Source organism: Mustela erminea, chromosome 3 (assembly GCF_009829155.1).
Source record: "Mustela erminea isolate mMusErm1 chromosome 3, mMusErm1.Pri, whole genome shotgun sequence".
Taxonomy (NCBI): domain Eukaryota; kingdom Metazoa; phylum Chordata; class Mammalia; order Carnivora; family Mustelidae; genus Mustela; species Mustela erminea.
The window spans coordinates 60,854,398-60,875,525 of record NC_045616.1 but is presented as its reverse complement, the minus strand read 5'-3'; the positions used below and the strand labels follow the sequence as shown (position 1 = coordinate 60,875,525).

General features: G+C 45.3%; 1 protein-coding gene across 1 annotated transcript in view; it reads right to left on the bottom strand.

The window, feature by feature from the left end:
* The window catches only part of LOC116587199 (basic proline-rich protein-like), a 132,178-nt gene that overhangs the window by 33,303 nt on the left and 77,747 nt on the right, over positions 1 to 21,128 (bottom strand). The window lies entirely within an intron of this gene.

The following is a 21,128-nucleotide window of genomic DNA, read 5'->3' as shown; positions in this document are numbered from 1 at the left end:
CAGTCTCCCTAAGATGGGGAGGAAGCAGAGGGGCCTGGGACCATTTTGTCCTTGCCCTTGATTCAAGCATCCCAGTGCTCCTGCTCCACAACCAGCTTTGACTCCAAAGTGGCGCATCAAAACAGCTGCAAGATTCACCATGTTAAATGGCAGCCCTGGACAGCAGCTCCTCCTTCACGGGGCAGACAATGGTCTCACTGAAGCAGCTCTCTGGATGTGGAGTGATCTGCTTGTCTGAGCAAACCGCACAGCCCTGCCAGGAAGCTGTCACCTTGCCATGGAGACATGGAGAGTTGTCATCCCACCCTTAGCCCTTAGTAATACGGAATCCCCTGTGTTTTCGGTGAGGAAAGAGTGCTGACCTCTAGCAGTGCCAGAGGGAATCCCACAAGTGTTCCGAGAAGACCCTGAGGTCTCCAGGAGGGAAAACGGCAGGAATATTAGCACTAAGAAGAAAGGAATAGAAAAAGTCCTTACCTCCCAGGGAGAGGAAGCAGGTCCCTTAACTAATGGCCTGATGCATCACCCGTGAGCGGCAGCCCCACGTCCCCAACTCTCAACCACCCCCACTCAGCCCAGATCTGCCTGGCACTCGCTCTCCAGACAGATGCCAAATCACCCATTTTGAAACGAGTTGTCTAACAGGACTTCTCAGTGGATGGGTAGTGAAGGTGGGGAAGAGGTACCATTTGGGGAAACAGAGCGGTCAGGAAAAAGTGGGGAAGAAAACTTCCATGTACCTATCAATAACAGAACATGAACACACACTGACTGAAGGCCCAAAGAGCTTACGAGTGCTTCCTTTGTGGTTTCCCATCCGAGTCCCCCCAGTGAAATTGTGACATGTGGGAGCCCACTGAAGGACACTACAGAGCTCCGATTTCAAATGCAACTGCTGCTTGCAGAAGCTATTTCGCATCTCCTGTTGCATGGAGAACACAGAGGCAGCCCATGGCCTGTCACACCTCACCGGACTCATGGCTGGCCCAGTCACAGAGTCCTTGGGCAACGAGGGGTCCCCTTTCATAAACTCTTTCACCATGACCAGCCTGGCAGCTGACAAATGAGTTACTGAAACAGATTTGGGGAACTCAGGAGCACTCAAAAGGGGTGGGGGGTACATAAAAAAGAAACCCATGAAATACTACTGTGCTGCAAAAACCACACAAAAGAGAACCTGCAGTTCTGGAAAATGGTAATAATTAGGTGCCTGGGCACCTACACAGGAGAGGGCAGTCATTAGCTTGTGCCCACCCAGTCTATAAACAGTAAAAGCCAAAACCACTAAGGCTAAGTTAAACTAGAGGGAAAAGAAAAAAAAAAAGTATCTCCACTGAAAAAAGGCATTTCTGTAAAAATAACATTAGGATGTTCTGAGTTTGAATTATGACAAGGGTCCACTTTAAGAGGGAAGCCATTTGTAATTCTAGAATCCTTGAGCTATTAAGTTACTGCAATTTAGTAGCTCCGTGACCTTTGGATTTTTTTTTTTTTTAAACCATTGTAGTTAAAGTTTTTGGGCAACTACCTCCACATCCTTGGGAAATAAATTCTCCAGCATTGTGTGATGGCTCTGATTTGCCATCAGGAAAAAAGAAGTGAACAATCTCTAAGGGACCTCACGTTACCCCAGAGCATGCTTTCTCTAGTAGGGTCCCCTGAGAGGCTCAGGTTTCTGAACAGCAACCACTGCTGTAGGCCCAGCAGGGCAGTCTTTATGGAGCTGCCAAACCCACTTGCTTTGTCCCTCTGTGGAACCTACCAGCAAAGGGAGCTTGCAAATCGCTTCCTGAGACTTCCAGGAATCGCCCTGCTGGGCTCTTCCTTGCTGCGGCCTGTGTGTGTGTCCTGGGAAACAAAGAACACATCTCAGCCTCTCCCTGCTGCCCTTTGAGCTCCAGCCAGGTGGGCTGCCAGCAGGTGTCCACCTCAGTGCTGTGGTCTCTGCACCCTTCCCCTGCACAGGGCCACCACCCCTCTGTCCTTCAAGGTCTAGCTCTGGTGACATCTCTTCCACGGAAGACTTTCCTTTCAGACTATTTGATCCCACCGAATGGGATCCAGTCTTTATCTGTACCCCTTCAAAGGCACAGCACTTTCTACAGCATGGTGCGTTTAAGAGAACATCTTCCCTCCCTTCCTGGAGAGCCTCACGAGCTTCTTGAGCTCTGAATCCTAACCGGACTCATTAACATGCCCATGGGATTGCACACTCAGCACCTGCTCAGTAAGTGCCTTGGGGACCTGCCTAGAGCCCTGTTTCTGCCTGCAGCAGGGGCGGCAGGTATCCACAGACCTTGCTGGGGCACTGGGACAGTGGGATGGCAGTTTCCCATGCTTCCCAGTGAGGCTCTCCATGCTTCCCACCTTCCTTTGCTGCCCCTCTGAGAGAGCAGAGAATAGCAGGACAGTCATGGCCATAGCTTTGACCTTGAGACAGAGGCCTCAGACTCCAGGGCTGGCTTCCCAGATACAGGGGGAGAAAGCGTTCCTCCTCAGCCAGAGAGTCCCTTTCAGATACACATAGCTGGGGGCCCGAGACAAGAAGATCAGCACAGTGCCAAGAAGGACAACGTCTCAGGAGGTTCAGGAAGAGGCATGAAGCCATCGCTGTAGGTATACTGAGGATAGAAAATGTGACTGGGGGAGGGGTTAACGGGGCAGGGAGGGAGAGGGTTGAGAGGGAGTCTGTCACAGCCTTTGTCTCTTTCAATTCCAGGCTGGGATGCTAAGGGCAGACCCACCTCCAGGGGGCAGGCTGCAAGCACTCTGCCCTTGGTCTTGCAAGGGGCTGAAAAGGCAGCACAGAGGACTGGTCTGGGACCACATGGGAAGCGCTGAGAGTGGCTGAGGAAAATCACTGACCACCCACCAGTGCTGAGGTAGGGATGAGGGGGAGACGTTTGTCGTGCCAGTGGAGTTTCCTGTTCTGGGCTCTGCGCAGCCCCTTGGGTAGCTCTCTTCTAGACGTTGTGCAACTCCCTTGCTTCACGCCCCCAAGCTGTGAAGGCCTCCTTCTCAGTCCACTGCAAACAGCCAACTCCAGAGGGCAGGGACCAGGAGTGTCTCCCTGACTCCACCACGACCTCCCCAGCATCTAGTGCACACAGCAGGTGCCCAGTAACGACCCACTGAATGACACCTGGGAGTTAAAACAGAGCTCAGACTTTTAGTTTTAGTTTGGAATCGTCACAGTTAGCACATTTTGGATAGAGAGCAAAGGGCAACTCATCCTCTCCATTCCTGGATTTACGTCATAGGGCACAGGGTGGGCATGTAAAATCTCCAAATCAAAGTCGGAAGCTGCCTTCTTATGTATGGGGCTACCGTTTCCCAGAGAAGAATTAGTCAGGAAAACCTCTCTTATGACTTTTGTCAACAGGATGAATATGCATCATTTGTCTGAACCCTCAAGTCACGGGCACGTGCAGATGCAGTGGGGACCCGTGGCTCTGCTGACTATTGCAGTTTCAGAGTAGCTGGTTCTGGCGAGGCCAGGCCACCTTGGTGGGGGAAGTCAGTCCAATAGCAGAAAAGTGTGTTAGGAAGCGCTGGGCCGTATTCTGGCATGCGTGCATGCACACATGCACGCACGCACACACACCACAAAAACAAAGACAACCACTGAAGCCATTGTTTGGGCAGCCAGTTAACTAACTGCCTCTTAGTCTGCTTTTCAGTAACTGGGTCAGAATCTGAACTTTTCTTTGTCTTCCTTTTTCTAAAAGAAAACATTCCCTAACCAAAATATGGAATTCATCTGCATGGTAATCCCAAGTGGAGAACAGACTCATTTCCTCCTGCTCTGTGTCTCACTCACACCCACTCACTCTTGTTTCTCATGGACAATGAATGGAAATACCCCCCTGTAGGAATCTCAACCGCCCTCTTTGGAACAGATGTTTTGGAACCCCCTGACAAGCTGCCTGTCACCGCGAGGCAGATCGCACACGTTCACAGGCCGTCGGGTCCGACACTTCTGCGCGCCCAGCTCCAGCAAGTCTCACAAGAGCTCAGATCACTGTTCCATGAGATCAGATACAACTCTGTAGTTCAGCAACTTTTTCTCCATGTCCCCTTTCAGCAATATGCCCCATCAGGAGGCCACTTCGAAGGCCCTAATCCAGCAAAGTCATTGTCATCTGCTACAGAATCAACAGTGGGATTTCTCAGTCCCATCTCTGCAAAGATTAGATGGTTGAATCCTTCGATGAAAACATTACTCTCAGGAAGTGAGCCAGGCACTTGGGAAAGAAAATGAACTTGTGTAAGCCATCAGGGCACTGTTCATAAATTTCTGCTAGGCTAACAGGGCCCTCGTGGCCTGAGAGAGTTATTGCTCAATACTTCCTAAGCACCCACAGAAGTTCATGTTTCTCCCTGAGGGCCTCACTTGCTCCAGGAGAGAAATGCACTACAAGCTCTCGTCTTGTTTAAAACTGTGATGCGTGGAGGCAGACCATTCAAGCCACCTGGATGTGCTGTGAAATGGTCTTGCCAACAGTTCTAGCTTTTCCAAATGCACCTATAAAAACAAAACTAAATGCTTGTTATATTCACTCTTTAGGGGACCTACTTTGCTCCAGAGTCAATGGACCACAGAGAAGTTTCTGCAGAACCCAACACACTTGCTTGAACAATCTGGTTATTGGCCAGAGTAAGGAATAGGTTTGTGTGTTTTTGGAAGGCCATGAACTAAGGCAAGAGCAGACACCCAAAAAGAGACCTCTCCTTACCCAGAGTTTGTGAAGGCCATGATACAGAGGATGAACCGGAGAAACTAAGGAATCTGAGAGAAGCCACCTGCACTTAAAACCTTAAAACCTGTGAAACATTATTCCCATCTGTCTTAGCAATGGGCTTCAATAGTTCTGATCTCTACTGCACCAATAAAAATTTGCATGAGTCTGTGAGCCACTAAATCCAGGCACAAACATACTTCTAGAGCTGCACATGCCTGCTCAGTATTAGTACCCACTGTTAAGGTTAGACTACTGGCTCCTTTCCTCTCCATTCTTTTTTCCATCAATGAGGACTGTTTACATGTAACACTAAATTTCAATTTTATATGGAGTGAACTTTGACTGAAATGACCATAAAGTTGTAATTATGATAAAAAAAAAAGACATTTTCTCAAACCAGGTATCCTTGCATACTCCATTCACCAAACCGATTAGGAAGAAAAAATATGCATACATGCATACACATGCACACACACCAAGATAAAAATTTAAAAAGGGATTAACAGAACAAAGGCAATATAGTGAAACATTTAAGGACATAAACTCTAGCCCAAGGGACCCCTCCCTAGCACTATCACTTTATCAGCTGTGTGACCTTAGGCAAATTAGTCTCTGGGCCTCAGTTTCCCCATGTGTGAAATGGAGATAAAAGAATATAGATTTCCTAGCATGGATGATTCATCTTGAGGAACAGTGTCCAGTTGCTTTTATCATGTGGTTCTTACTAACCTCAACTCCAGGGCCCGCTGGTCCTTACTTACTTAAGAGCGACACAATATGTGCGGGTTACTGCACATATGACCATAACTGGCCTCTTGTTCCCCTTGCCACTTCAAGGTCACAGTCTACACGTTCTGTTTATACTGACAAAGAGTTTCCTGATGACACAGTAGTTACACAGAAATGTCTATTTGTTTAGTTCTTTGCTTTTTGCTGCTTCCAAATGTCTGTGGATTGATCTATGTGGATCCCAGAAATGTAATCGTTAGTTGCTTAGCTAAAGAGGCTTCTCTCTGTGTTTGTTTTTACTAGAAGTCAGTCCTCTGAACCTGTGGTTTGCAAACTTTCTTTTTGAGCATGGAACGCTGTTTATCAAACAGAATCTGACAGGCAACCCTAGATGCGTTCACGAACCAGCTAGAAGCAGAGCTGGGGCTGATTATAAAACAGGAGTTGACCAGGGCCACCTTGCCCCCATGACCACCATCACCTCCAGCAGCCCCTAAAACGCCTCTAGGAACTGTAGCAACAGCCAACCTCTGTGGAAGATGCTCAGTGAAAGCTTGGATCCAAACCACGCTTCCAGTTTGGATCTCAGAGCCTCTAAACACCATGTGGCCTGAACTTGAGTCTCCCTGGTGAGTTCTGGCTTTTCATCTCCTAGCTCCGTCAGTAACAACAAAGTCAGAGACCCACAAAACCACGATCCCTTTCTTACTAAACGTTCCCAACATGGCTGTGGTCTGTGCAGATACACAGACTCTTACTGTCTTTGACTAGACTGTACGCTGACTTACAGCCACTCCCCCAAAAGAAACGCCGTAGGACCACAGTGCTCGCGTGGCTGTGCTGACCAGTACGTACGATGCACCTTGTCATTATTCCTGGCTTCTGGAGGAGCCATCTTCCACTTACATTTGGTTCCACCCTTTAGTTCATGACATATAAGCCAAGGTCAGTCCCATCTAGCAAAGGTTCAGAAGAATGTTTGAAAAATGTTCAATGAATAGGCCACTCTCATGCTGAAATATACACCCTTACAGGGCTTATGAAGTACCACATGGTCTCCACACATATGAAATGTTACAGGGAGGAAAAAATTAAAGAGAAATTCAGAGTAGGGGAATGGGAACGCTGAAGCAGCTGGAGAAAGTCATCACTTGGAAAGCGCCAAGACCGGGAAGCAGACCCCTCCTCCTCAGTTCAACAGCAGCGGTTGCTCAGCGGAAGCATGACATAGATTTAACTGTGGGAAGGCAAGAGGTAGAGGGAGACTTGCTCAGGGTGGTCTGAGGGAGACCAGCCAGGAGCAATGGGGTTGGAGCCAACGAACAAAAGATCCCAACCAATAGGGAGAAAATACTTCCTCCACAGAAAAAGCCGCTCCATCTCCCAAGGGAATGGCTGGAAGACTCCCAGCCTGAGTCATTCGGAAACAGATTTTACAAACCGCTCCGGAGTATCCCAGGGGGAATGATTAGGCCATGACGGAGGAAGAGGCTTGAAGACCAAGTGGGTCTTTTCCAGCTCCAACTCCCATGATTCCCAGAACCTTCTGCTTCTCCCCAACTCACTGTGGCCATAGCCTGACGGCAACAATCCTCCCCTGCAAGCCTGTCAAGGCCTGGGGCGTAGCTAATGATGTGGCCCTGCCTGGCTGGGCCTGGTAGTCCTGGCTGCCACTGTGAGCGTGAAGTCCCGGCTTCCATGTGAACAGCCCGGCCTGGCCCCAGGGCATTAAAGAGATGGTGGAAGTGACAGCCCAGGATGCAGGGCTGCCACCCACCCCCTGCCCACCCCAGGGCACTCAGCAATCAGGCCTCAGCCAGGGACACTGCCCCGGGCCTCTTAGTTTCTTCATCTACTGGGGCCTTCGACATCTGCTAATCAGATCTGCTCCTGGGAGATTACACCTGCTGGATGGCTGGAACACTGGCAAGGTCTCCCATCCCCACAGCTGGCCAGCGAGGGGAGCAGATGGGCTGCATCCGAAGCTGTGTCTGCTCGGATCTAATTATGAGGCTGAAAGAATGAGCCCCAAGTGACCCTGGTCACCTCAGAGATAGCCATCAGACAGGCCTCAGAAGAATGTCGCCAATAGCATGTGGGATGGCTATGACCTCCCCATCATCCCCTCTCACCTTCTTCCTGAGGAACCAGCTGCGCGGGGTCGCTCACACTGGGACCGGGTGCCACTTGCTGGTGGTGTTAATCCTACGCCAAATACGTTTCTTCTTGGTAACTACTCACTTGACTCAGGTTTCTAGAAAATCCCTGTTCAGAAATTTCATTTTAAGCCAGAAAAGCCTCACAGAAAGCATCTGATGAGATAAACCACCACATTTTTTTGGTCTCGTTTCAGTTTTTAACTGGGTGGTTACTGTTAAGTCGGTATCCCTGTTAACTATTGCTGTGTGACAAAGCTCCTCAAAATGTAGTGGCTTAGAACAATGACCTCTTATTTCCCATGATTCCGTGCGCCGTCAGGCAGTTCCTCTGCTGGTTTTGCCCTGGCTCAGGGGCGTGCTGCTCTCAGCTGGGTCAGCCACGCTAGAGGGCCCACTGAGACTTCATTCACACACACGGCTGTTAAGGCTGCCCACTGCTGGCAGCACCGCAGCTCTCCGCCATGGGCCTCTCATCCTCCTGTAGGCCCAACTGGCTTCCTTCCATGCAAGTCTCAAGGCAGAGTCCCAACAGGGCAAAGGCAGAAGCTGCCAGACCTCCTGAGGTCTAGGCTCTGGAACTCACACAATGCTTATGCTGTATCTATCACTCCGAGTGAGTAAGAAGGCCAGTCCAGCTACAAGGGGGAGGGAAAGAAGGCCGCAGTTATGGGTGAGAAGAGCAAAAAAAGGATTTGGGACAGTTTCAAGTCTACCACATGTCAGCATCCTCCAAGGGTGTCAGAATGACATGACTCCTGGACAGTGGTCACAGGTGCTCTTGACCAAATGGATCCCAGAACAGATGTCAAACCCTACAGACCACCCTTGAAAAGCTGCAGTATAGGTTACCATGTTAAAGTCTCTGAAAAGTCCCACAATAAAAATAAATCCTGCTTAACAATGAACAAATAACCTTCTAGAAGCCAAAGAAACCTTGGTCACGAATCCTGAATTTTGGGAATAGTTCTGGTTTTGCCCGCTTTGTTCTTGATGAACTAAGAAACATCCCAGAAATGTCACATATGTTTCCAGAACACTCCTAACACATGGAAGGGGCACCATGACTGTGAGTCCTGAGGTGGGTTATAAAACTGAAAGCCACAGAAGGTGATGAAGAACTATTCTACTTCTTACCTGCCTATTGGTCACCAACCTATACCCTCCCATAAATCTGTACCCTCCTGTATCATTTTCTGCTCAATCAGAAAGAAAAAGCCCATCCATCCTCAAAACCAGGTTCTCCATTGGCAGTTTCAATAGCAATGATACAGGGGAAAATGGTCCCCAGTGCTCTGGCCATGAGACCACAACTGTTCCAGTGGTGACTGAAGACTCATGCGGGCTGGCCAAGTCAAATCACAATCTAGGACCGTTGAGATGCATGCACTTGTGAAACCAGGAGAAAGGGTGTTGTCCTCAAATTCAAGAACCAAACCCCTGGCACAGTCCCTGCACACAGAGTACAGTGCACAGGGAAGGCACATGGCAATGCTGGATTACAAAGTGCTAAATACAAAACTGAAAAAATATCCTATTTACTTTTGTATTTTCTCTTGTATCAGGGAGAGCGAATGACAAGAGGTAGAGAGAAGAATCCACGCATGTGGCTGCGAGAAGTTTCTTAGAACTGATTATTCTTATATTCATTTACTAAAGGACAGTGATTCACCCAAAGGCACACAGCTGTCAGGGGCCAATTTACTAAATCAGACTCAAGACATCTCAGGATTTTCTTTCTTTGGCATCAGAAGCTTGTAAGTCTTTGTCTTCTGCTGTGAAATCATCAGGGAAACATCGCCTGGAAGCCTGAAGGTAGTTTCAAAGGATGGGATAAAAGTGAATCTACAGACAAATGAGGGGAATTCCATGGGAAAAAACACTCCATGTGTGATGAAAGAGGAAGGCAGAATTCCTAAGGGAGACAGAGTCCTGAGCACACTGGTCAGTCTAAGAAATAAACAAGGTGACTGGCCAAAGGAGTCCACAGACAGCACAGCCCCTTGGAGAGCCTTTCTGAGAGTGGATGGATGACATGCAAGCTTAAATTTTAACAGCAAGAGGTCAGTGCAAGGATCTGGCGAGAGGGTAATGGACCAACTTCCTCAGGGTTCCTAGAGATGCATCTGGGAGTCCGTTTCAGCTCCTGCTCCTAATTCACCCTGAGAAACGGCCCCAGGATGTGGACACACCACATTGAATGCTCTTTCTCTCCACCAACGTAGCTACTGCATTAGAAACAAAGGACAAAAATGACAACCACAGGGTTCAGCTGCTCCATGGGATATGGGAGAAAACCTGCAGCCAACTTAGGACTTTGTTCCCTTTCTCAGTCCATGCACTGAGGGATTCTAAGAGCAGACAGGCCCCTGGAGCACAGCCTAAAGCACCAGCACACTAATGCAATGAGACAGCGAGAGCAGAGAAGGGGGGAAATTAGGAAAAGATAAGCACTAACAATTCTATATTCTATTACATATAGGGAGGTATTTTCAGAAATACAGAACACTTGGGTTTGCTGCAGTGAGAGAAAATACATGGCCCAGAGAGGACAAGGATAGATCTGATTCTGACCACCGGTGTGAAGCAGGTACATTTCCCCATCGACAAGGCATCCATAGGCCATTCAGGATCACAGATCAGCCACCAAGCACGACATCTTCGTTTCACGTTCCGAAGACTGCATCTGTGGAACTCTGAGCCCCATACAGGTTTTACCAGCTCCGTTCATCACCATATGTTATTTCTATGATGGCAGGATGTTTGCTAGGGAAACTGGAGGGGACAGAAGAGGTTCGGCTGTAAATGCCATCTGTGTTCTGATGGTACGGGAGGGACAGTGGAGGCAGTGGCAAGGCCCCCAGGACTTGGACAAGCTGCCTTCTCCCGCCTGCAGGTCCAGTCTCACGACACCGTGTACCACACCACCACTCACCGCGCCCTGGCCACACTTGGCTCTTCCAGGCCCCTGGCCTCCATCCACACTCATCCCCACCTGGAAGCCAATCCCTTCCTTCATGCCTTAGTGAAACCTTGTTATTTTTATGGCCCAACTCAAATGTCACAGCTTCTGGAATGCCCTCCACAAAAGTCAGAATTAATTGTTCTGTCCTCTGTCCCCAATATTATTCATTTATCGTAGAAGCAGTGACTTCTCTGCTCATCCTCTCATGGCTGGAGCAGGAACTCACTGAGGACAGGGACACTGTCCTCCTCTTCACTGCTCCACTGTCACACAACAGGTCTGAATGATTAGATATCAGACAGCTCCAAGATCGTATCCACTCGTCCCCTATATGACACTCATAGAAGAGCCAGCAGGATATTAGAAGGTATTTTCCATTTTAGGATGTGTCCTCAAGACTGTTGTGTAAAAAAAGAGGAATCAAAAAAATAACAGAGAAGTGTTGTTTTTAAGGTGCACTAATAGCGTGGATTCCCCTTCTTTCCTTCCCCAGGAATTTCCCAAAGTAATGTCGATGGCTCTGTTCAGACTTGGCTGGCCACAGATTTCCGTCAGATTTTTGTTTTCTTCCCGATCTGAGTGCATGGAAAAAATACATAATTTCCTCGTGGGCCTAGTTATAATTCTATAGGCGGATTAGCAATGAGGAAACCTCGGCCCTGTAAGAAGCCCTGACAACCCAGTAGTTCCATCTGTTACTGCGAAGCCTTATCGGCGTGTTTTACTGAGGCACGAGGTATCATTCTAGGATCAACATCTAGACTCCTCTCAGAGATCATCCCTACATCCTTCCCGTCCCTGTTTCAGGATTAATGGTATATCAAATTCTCAGTATTTTAAATTCACTACAGTATCTGTCAGACACGGATATAATTCACACTCTACTAGCAATGGTTGCATGTGCTTTGTTTCAGTCCACCTGCGATGTCTCCGAGGGAACTCGTCTATCACTGTTAAAAATGCTAAAGCAGTGTGTTCTGCAGGTACCGTGGTGGCCGTGCATACTCCTCATCTCCCCAGGGTACGTCCCGACTGCAAGCACCCGGGACCACCGCCCATGCAGGGAGCAGGCCTTCCGTGCTGGCCTCGAGGGCAGCCACCAGCCAATGATAGAAGTGAGGTGGAGGCAGCCTCTCCCCCCTTGCTGGGCCCTCTGATGGGCTGGTTCTGAAGGATGCCCTCTAGAATTCACCAGGAACTCAGGCCCAGGTGCCCACAGCCCAACTTACTCAAAATCATCCCTTTATTGTTTGTCATCTCCTCACTAGTTCACAAACCTATTCCCTTACTAATGTTTTCCAGGATTACCTCCCAACAACCTACTTGTGCTTGAATCCCAGTCATAGGATCTGGTCAGGACAAAGCCAATCTAAGGAAAGTCCCAACACAGAAGCAGTTTGATAACCAATATGGGAAGGCAGACGTACAGGGATACCCCGGATTCAAGCGGAGTAAATCTTCACAGTAAATAGAACACTATCATGGCATCTTCGTGCTGAAGAACCTTTCCGTGTTAGAGTCATAATGAACCCAATAGCCTCAGGAAGCGAACAGAGCTGTCTCAAATCTGGGTATTAGTGTGTTATATGTGTTCTAAAAACAGACTGGATTTCAGTGGCTGTTTCAACTTCATTGGCATTAAATTTCCTTTCATTCTTCCCAGCACCATATTTCCAATAAGCCCTGAAAAAACGTACCCCTGGGGAAGGATATTTTGCTATCTTAATAAAGTCTTTCAATCCTTAGGAGACAATTCACCATATTTCATTCTCAAAAATATTAATTTTACTCCCCCAAAGAATCTTATGAAAATATTTATGTTTCTTGCCTGAGTTCCCGGGGAGGTGAAGCTGAAAAGCTAGCTAATAAAAGATAATTCCAATATTACAAAAAAACAATACATATTGCAATATGGAAATAATTAAGATCCAAAGAAAAAATGTCAATCACTCAAATCAAAAACCCTTTCGCTAGAAAGTAATGTCCAGGGGCTCTTGTTTGACTAATATGTATTAGACATTATTTGAGGCAAGCTTTGCTTTAAAATAAGCAAGTAGGTACCAAATTCAAGTTTCTATAAAAGTTAAATTCATGGATGAGGATTCACGTCACACACAAAAAATTCATAAATATTCCATTAAAATACCATACCCTGTAAAATACCAATTTTAGAAAACCTGTTTTTGTTTTGTTTTGTTTTGTTTTTAGACTACATCTAATTGGGAAAACACACATTCCTTTCTTCCAGGAGTGTAGCCTGGACCAGGGCAGAAGAAGAGGGATGCAGATGGAGTGTTATGAAAAAGGCAGAACTGAAAGGTCGTCAGGTAACTCGTGGGATGTGGGCAGTGACGTAAAGAGGGGGCTCAAGATGCTGCCCAGGTATCTGGCTTGGTAGATGGACTGGAGGCCTTTTTACTGGGAGAGAGAATTCAGGCCACAGTCCCAGGGGGAGTGAAGGAATAGGTTTATTTGGGGGCGTGATGCATTCTAAGTGCCAGTGGGACTCCAGGGAAAGACCCTGGGCCTGCAGCCTGAGGAGAGGTTCGACTGGGGGGAGGTCTGGCCCGTGAGTGGCAGCTGAAGTCATGGGGTGGGCCAGATAATTTGGAGAATGAAGGGAAAAGATGGAAGAAAGGGGCTAGAGGAGTCCCTGGGAACAATAGTAAGGAAGAAGCGAGGAAAGTCAGCTAAGCAGTCTGAGAAGAAACTCCAGGGAGAAGCAGGTAAGAATCAGTTCACAGGGTCTGTGAACACTTTATTAGGAGCCAGCATGTGGTGTTAATTGTTATTATTCCATGAACATGAGCTAGATAGACCATGTGCCCTGACTAGGCAGAGGGGAAGGAGAAAGGCAGGAGGCAGGGTGATGGCTAGTGAGCCCACCAGGTCTGGTGCTCCGTGGGTACAGCTGAATTTCCAGATGCTGACAGTGCCAATTGAGAAGTCACTTTAGAACTTCCAAGTGTGTTTTTTTGACACTGCCACACCCGATTTCATCTCCCATAAAGGACAATTCTGTATACAATGAACTATTACTGAGATGACAGTAGGTGCAAAGTTATGCATCTTAATAAAAACTTTCTAGAACATGGGTCAAAATCATATACATCCCAACAGTCAGAAATGACAATTTCACCTAAAAAAAACAAAAAAAGGACATCATCATAAAAAAGAAAATACAGATGGCTATTCTGTTAATGAAATCAGTGAATTTCATTAATAATAAAAAGAGCAAAAATTCAAGTGAGGTGCCATTCTTACTTCCCAAACCAGCAAAGATTCGATAGGAATTCTGACAGTGTGCTGAAACAATCACTCTCTCTTACTGCCAGATAGAGCCCAATGTTCCTGGAGGTATTTTTAAAACTGAACAAGTATCTATAGAAGGACAGTAGAAGTTTATATTCAATGATTTTAAAAAATCAGAAAACTCAAATGCCTAAAACAGAAGGTCAAAATGATATAAGTATGTACCACAGATACTGTGGTATGAACATAATTGAGTTCTTACTTTGCATACAACTTTACAGTCAGTTACTTTTTTGTTTCATATGATACCGTCTGTATTCATTAACAAGAAGCTTCTTGTTAAAGTTATTTCAGTGGTTGCAAATTGATTCCTGTCTTGTTGCCTCATCAACATGTTTCTCAGGCCATGAACATGAGCAGAAAAATGGATAGAATTTCAACTGAATCAGGGATTCAGTTTGAGGATGAAACAGGAAGAGAGAAACATGTTGATAAGGCAACAAGACAGGAACCAATTTGCAACCACTAAAATAACTTTAACAAGAAGTTTCTTGTTAATGAATACAGTATCATACAAAACAAAAAAGTAACTGACTGTAAAGTTGTATACAGAGTAAGAACTCAATTATGGCAAGAAAACAACGTACATACAAGAAGAGACACTCTTTGGAGTTCGGCCACCAGAGTGGAAGCAGTGACCTCTAGGGAGACGAATTTTTTTTTTCTCCTGCATACGTATGCTTTTCTGTATGAACCTGGATTATTTTGATAATCTGTAGAAAAAACAAATAAACATCTTCTGGAAATTCTAGTCCTGCAATGACAGCACATAAGGCTTGCTGCCCAACTTCACAAGTATACCAGTGTCCCAGGCACTAGGGAAGACTGAGTGGCTGAAGAACAACCTCTGCTTTGAGGTGTGTAGGTAAAACAAATACACACGTGTAACAGCAGCTGGAGAAAAACACAACTCCTGGGTGTTTGCCCAAGGGACCTTTTCTACAACCACTTTACACCGAAATGCCTGACAGTTTTCCCAAAGTAAAGACTTCAATGTACCTGTCATGGGGTGTAAGTTGGCTACCCTGAGCTTGAGTAACAAGGAGAGGTCCGTGAAAGCAGATGACCACCATGCCAGGCTGGCTGTGACTTTGCAGGCCATAGCCAGCCCGTCAACATGAGCAGAAAAATGGACAGAACTTGAACTGAATCAGGGATGCAGTGTGAGGATGAAGCAGGAAGAGAGAAACATGTCGATGAGGCAACAAGACAGGAACCAGCTCTTTCAGATTAGTCACACTAGATTTCTAAAGTGAATTCTCAGTCATATTTGCCTTCATTACATGAAAGAGATGACCTAAGCTGTGAGTTAATGACAGGAAGAGCCCATTTCCTAAAACAACTTGGCTGCGTATATAGAATAATTTGGATCAAAATCAGGTACATTTCTAAGTCCATCTGAGCTTGCCAATTACTCTTAAGACTTTTTCACAGGCTGTTCTGGGCTGGTAACGTAAGGTGCAGAGACTGGGGGCCAATCCCATCTTTACAGGCTGCCTGGCACCTAACTCTATGAGACGTGGTGAGTGGCTAGCCCGTGGCACAGGGGATGCTCGCGTCTTGAAGGACAGGACCACCGTATGAAGAGTGGGTCCCACTGGTATGAGAACACAAGAAAGGGAAAAGATTACAAAAACTTAATTTTGGCTCTTGAATTAACCCAAAACAGAATGTAGATTAAATCATTATTTCATTGAAAAGAAGCTGGTTTGGGTCAGAAAGTCATGATGAAATCTCAAAGAGCAAATAGAGTGTTTATGAGGGCAGGATCTCAGGGCTTGAAAGCTCTCCTACTGCCTTCTTTAGTGATAAGCAGGGACTGCTGTGGTGTGACCGGAGAAATGATGAAAAACCTATACAGCTATGACTTACCTACATTAACAAGCTTCATGTAAAAGCACACATATGTTTTACAAAGACAGCAAGAGAAATCCCTCTATGACATCCCCAAGTATACTCACTCAGATGAGGAGAGGTCATCCCCTTCCTTTTGAGGAGCAGCTTATAAAGTGGATCATGAAGATCAAAGAGCTTTCCATGTCAGGATCATGGCATTTCTTTGTGTAGATGAAACAACAAGAGAAGCACCAACAGGAACCGCATCTACCTGACGGAGGAGCTCCATATAGCCTTTTCCACAGACTTGAGCATTTGATCAGAGCAAAACTCTATGTTTGCTGATGTGAGATCCAGAACATCCTTGTGGACTTACTCCCTCAGATGGGGGGCCTGAAGTCTCCATCAAATAATCCTTTAGAGAGGCCCAGATTTCATAGGGAGATGGATGTTTTCGCCACATCAGCACTGAGAAGAGCTCCCTTCCACACGGGGAAGCATAAGAACCCCCAGCTTCACCTATCCTCCCCGACAAAGATGACTATTTCTACTTCTCCAAAGAACTCAGGCCAGCCCATGAGAATTCTCTTAACATCCATCCATTCCTTATAGCTGAAGCTTATTTTTGGCAATACTACCCTTCCTACACAGAAGGCTGCCCCAGCTCCTCTCCAAAGCTAACCCCACAGGCACTCATCCCTAGGACTGTGCTTCATTCTGTTAGCTGCAACCCTGCCCACCTGACCTCCCGAAGCCTCCCTCCCCACCTTCATGAACGTTCCTTGCCAGCAGCACCTTCCTACTGATTTCCTAGCCTCTGGCCAACCCATTAGCCATGATACCTTTTTAATATCTAACCTCACTTCTCCGCTTAAAAGAACCTTTGTGGATTCCCAAATTAAAAATGGGTCATATTCCCAAACTCCCTTATAAACTGGAAGTCAAACTTAAGCCTACATTCACTCCTCCAATTGGCCAATATTTAGTGAGCATATAACATTCAAGACACCATGCTGTGTAGCCTGCAAGAGTGCCCGAAGTCAAGTTCTTGTCAGAGGATGTTATAAAATTAGCTCTATGGTCTAAGCACAGACATTTATCTTCCATCCATTCAACCGATATTCACTGAGCATCTACTACACACTAGACAGTGTCTTGGGCCCTGAGGGTATAATAGAAGACTCAGACCAGCTCTCAGAAGTTCACAGTCCACCAAGGGAAGCAACTTCTCATTCTGTCCCTACTGAGAAGAATCCTTAGGACTTTCCTGTCAAACTGCACAGTTCAGCCAAAACTTATCAGAAAAAAGGCAAGCCGTCAACATACAAGCAACAAAAGTGGAAAAAGAACTGCTTTCACTTTAAGTCTTTAATATATCCAATTCCTTTGATTTGCTTTTTTAAAATCTTGAAAACCACAATCTTATTTTTACTTTATCGTGTTCCTATCCAGACATCATATATTTGATTTAATTTATCCCCAGTAAAGGAAGAAGGCTATTACACCCTCTCCTATTAGCTACTTCCAAGCTACTGGTGGAAATGAATCCTATACTCTTGTTCCTGGAACTTAAAAAAACCTCAATGTCATATTAAACTCTATCCAAGGAAAAGCCACTTTCGGGGGGCTACAGATCTTCATGAAAAGTGATAAAGCCTTGTATTTAATACAGACATCTCAATCCTGTTTAATTCCTGAATACAATGATACTGGAAAGTCAACTCTCTCATTCATTTACTCAGCCTGGGAAAGTCTGAGGATGGCAATGCATTTACCATGTTTATCACACAAAGGCATGTGGTCACAGATCAAGTACAGATCAAGTACACACAACAGAAGGATGTTGACAAGGAGAGTGGCTGGTGTTTGTTGGCACCAATTACACAGGAAGAGCATCAGAGGTTAGGAAAGCTCACCACCATCCCCCTGTGAACCAACCAGGATTCAAACCCAGACCAGCAGGATTCCCGGTCAAATACTCTTCCCTCCCGCTCAGGATATAATGATATACTTCAGTGTCACCCAGGGCATGAATGAGAAACAAACACACGGATGATTCCAAATGGATTCTCTTCTCGTGTTTTATACATACACATCCCTTGAGAATACATCTCTATATTTCTGGTACCAAAGTAAGAAGAAGAGTGCTAATTCTCTAGGTAGTTAAAGGTCATTTTCTTCTGGATGACAGTTCCTAAACTGATCTGCTGGAGCATGTCAAAATGTGACCCTAGGAACATCATACCTGCATCAAATGTAAAAATTAACAATCATCAAAGAAGCAGAACATCTAGCTGGAAAGTTGTGTTTGGGTTCATATCCTGGGGGGGTAGTAGTGAATGTCTCCCTTGGCACATTTCAGAAGGAAGTGGAGCAGAAAGGTATACTGCAAAGACATCAAAATGGAGCCTTGGTCTCTAAGACATAAGGTCCCGATAACAAAGCAGCTATGTGTCTTTTCTTTTTCTTTCCAATTTTGAATATTTAAAAATAGTCCTCTAAACTGTAGACTGTGAACAAAAACTTTAAAAAGGAGAAAAAAAACCTCACTTTCATAACCTTCACAATCTATTGGAAAAAACTATATTTTACTTAATAAATTAGAGATCACCCCATTTTTTCAAGGATCTTCTAAAGCATCGATGCCCAATGGAAATATTATGTGAGCAGGTACGGCATTTAAAAATTGTAGTAAAAACATTTAAAAAGAATAAATTAATTTTAATAATATATTTAAATCTATATATCCCAAATATTATCATTTCAACATATAATCAGTGTAAAAAGTATTAAAAATATTTTACATCCTTTTTTCCTAACACTAACACTTCAAAAATCTTCTATGTCCTTTGCAGTAATGCATATCTCAATTCAGGCACTAAGTTTTCATCAGAAATACCTGATCTGATAAAACCATATAAAATGTACAGCTGAAAAAATAGATCTAGATGCCCAAGTTGTCTCCATTTTTATTTTTTACTTTGTGACACAATGAGTTACCTTTATGAATACTCAAATGTTAACCCAGCTTTTCATTTTAAAGGCAAAATCCACTTAGTAATCATGCGATCATGTGTTGTCTTTTTCTATTCTTTTTTTTTTTTTTTTTTTAAGATTTTATTTATTTGGGGCGCCTGGGTGGCTCAGTGGTTAAGCCTCTGTCTTCAGCCCAGGTAATGATCTCAGGGTCCTGGGATGGAGCCAGGAATCAGGTTCTCTGCTCAGCAGGGAGCCTGCTTCCCCCCCACCCCACCCCACTCTCTCTGCCTGCCTCTCTGCCTACTTGGGATCTCTCTGTCAAATAAATAAAATCTTAAAAAAAAAAAAAAAGAAAAGAAAAAATTTAGAACTGTTAGTTAATTCAGTTATTGGAAAACTTTTATGCATTTCTGAGACAATTTCATTGAAAATTTAGTACTGGGGGGAAAGATTCATTTACTCGTGAAAACCAAAGAAGACTAAAACTCCCAATGCTTCAACCCTTCTGATGAGGGAGTCCCACATTGAAGGATAAGGTCACTCTCAACTTATTCAAGAAAAAGGTGATCCTTCCTGATCTAAATAAGTTAACTTGAATGGAGTCCCTCCCCAGCCCACCCCAAAAAAGGCGGCTCAATAAGGCAAAGTTCAAACTCAAAAGAGATTTTAAAACCATGGACATTTTTTCAAGTCAGATTCCCTGCCTCCCTTCCTGTGTCCTGGTGAATTTATGAGCATATTTATTGAGATTCACTAGGTGCTAGTTCCATATGGCTCACTCTACACACAATACATCATTTAATCTCCCAGCAATCCCATGAGACAGGTGAGAGCCAGAGAGGGTGTTAATAACTTGTTCAAGGTCATACACCTAATTATAAGGTGTAGAGCTGGGACTCAAGCCCAGAAAGTCTGACCAGATTTTTTTTTTTTTTAAAGCCTGCCCAATAGAAGCCCCCTAATACCAAGTACACACCCTCAATTCACGCTTTTCAAAGATTTCTCACAATGTGCACAGAGCAGGCAGGCCCTAACAGAGCAGGTACGACCCCGCCACTCTACCAAGGAGGCAGAAGAGACAGCTGGCAGAGCAGTTCCTCCATCCCACACCCAGTGCACCTTCCGAGGTCCCTGATGTCAGGAAGACATGCACAAGGTACTTGTGGCTGCTCTAAGGCTACACACATGGCATCTTTACCTCACTGAATCCTCCAAAGCATTCCAGGGAAAAGGGGTATTCACACATAAAGAGATGGACATTCCATCGGGTAAAGGAACATGCCTGAGGTCACACAGCGAAATGGCACCATATCTGGAATCCCAAGCCAGGTCTGTGCCCAGCAGAGATGGACTCTCAGCCTTGAACCACCTCAAGGTAGGCTCTCCTCAGACTGTGGTGACTCTGTGTTCAAGAGCAACCTTTCAACAAGGTGGTATGATATGAGGAGTCTGATTTCTTCATAATTCACATGCTGTTATTTCAGAAAGGCCACTCCAGTGTCTGAGTTGGTTAAATTTCATTGCATTTGTATGGGATGAACTCACAATTTAAAAAGAGAGAGAGAGAGAGAGAGAGAGAGAGCGCGAGCTGTTTTATCTGGCTAAATCTTCGGAGGGGGATTTCAAGGATGAACAAGACTTAGCTCCTAAAGGCACTGGCAGAATGGAACTGGCTTCTCCCCAGAGCTGGATTAAACAGGCCAGCCTGGCAGTGATCCAGGGTGACAAACCCACAGTGGGGGACTAAATCATCATTGGAATACATGGGAAATATGGAGCCACTTAACTCAGGGGTTCACAGGCGACTCCTTACATAATGGACAAAATGGCAGCTGGACCTGTTTCCACTCAAACAGACAGTGCCTGGGAGTTGGAATAAACACACTCCTCACCAGCACAGATCTGTCTCTGCTGAGAATATTTTCCCTTGTAGATCTGTATGAGTGAAAACAGGCCTTACTACCAGCCCCAATGTCACCTGGCTAACAGGCATCTGAAAGTCTGGACCGGAACAATGCATGGCAGAGTGTTATTATTAACCAAATTTTAAACAGACGTATGAACACCTGGTTCAGAAGGTCACATTAGTAATAAATCCCTTATTTTCAACATACAGGAAAAGATATATATTTTTTATTAATAGTCTTTATTAATAGAAAATCAGTTTCACCTACTCCCAGTAAATAAATAATGGAACAGATATTTCAAGATTATCAGTTTGATAAGGTGCCAATGATTAACCTTCACAAGACACCCACCCATCTTGGGTCAACCCTGGCTTTCCCATGAAAAGGAACTTTGCTCAAATTATTTCATAACTCACAGGTGTTTACAGTTCCCATTAAAAAAAAAAAAAAACCCAAGCTTCCTAATCTAAGCCAAGCAATAGTAGCTATTAAGACAAGTTAA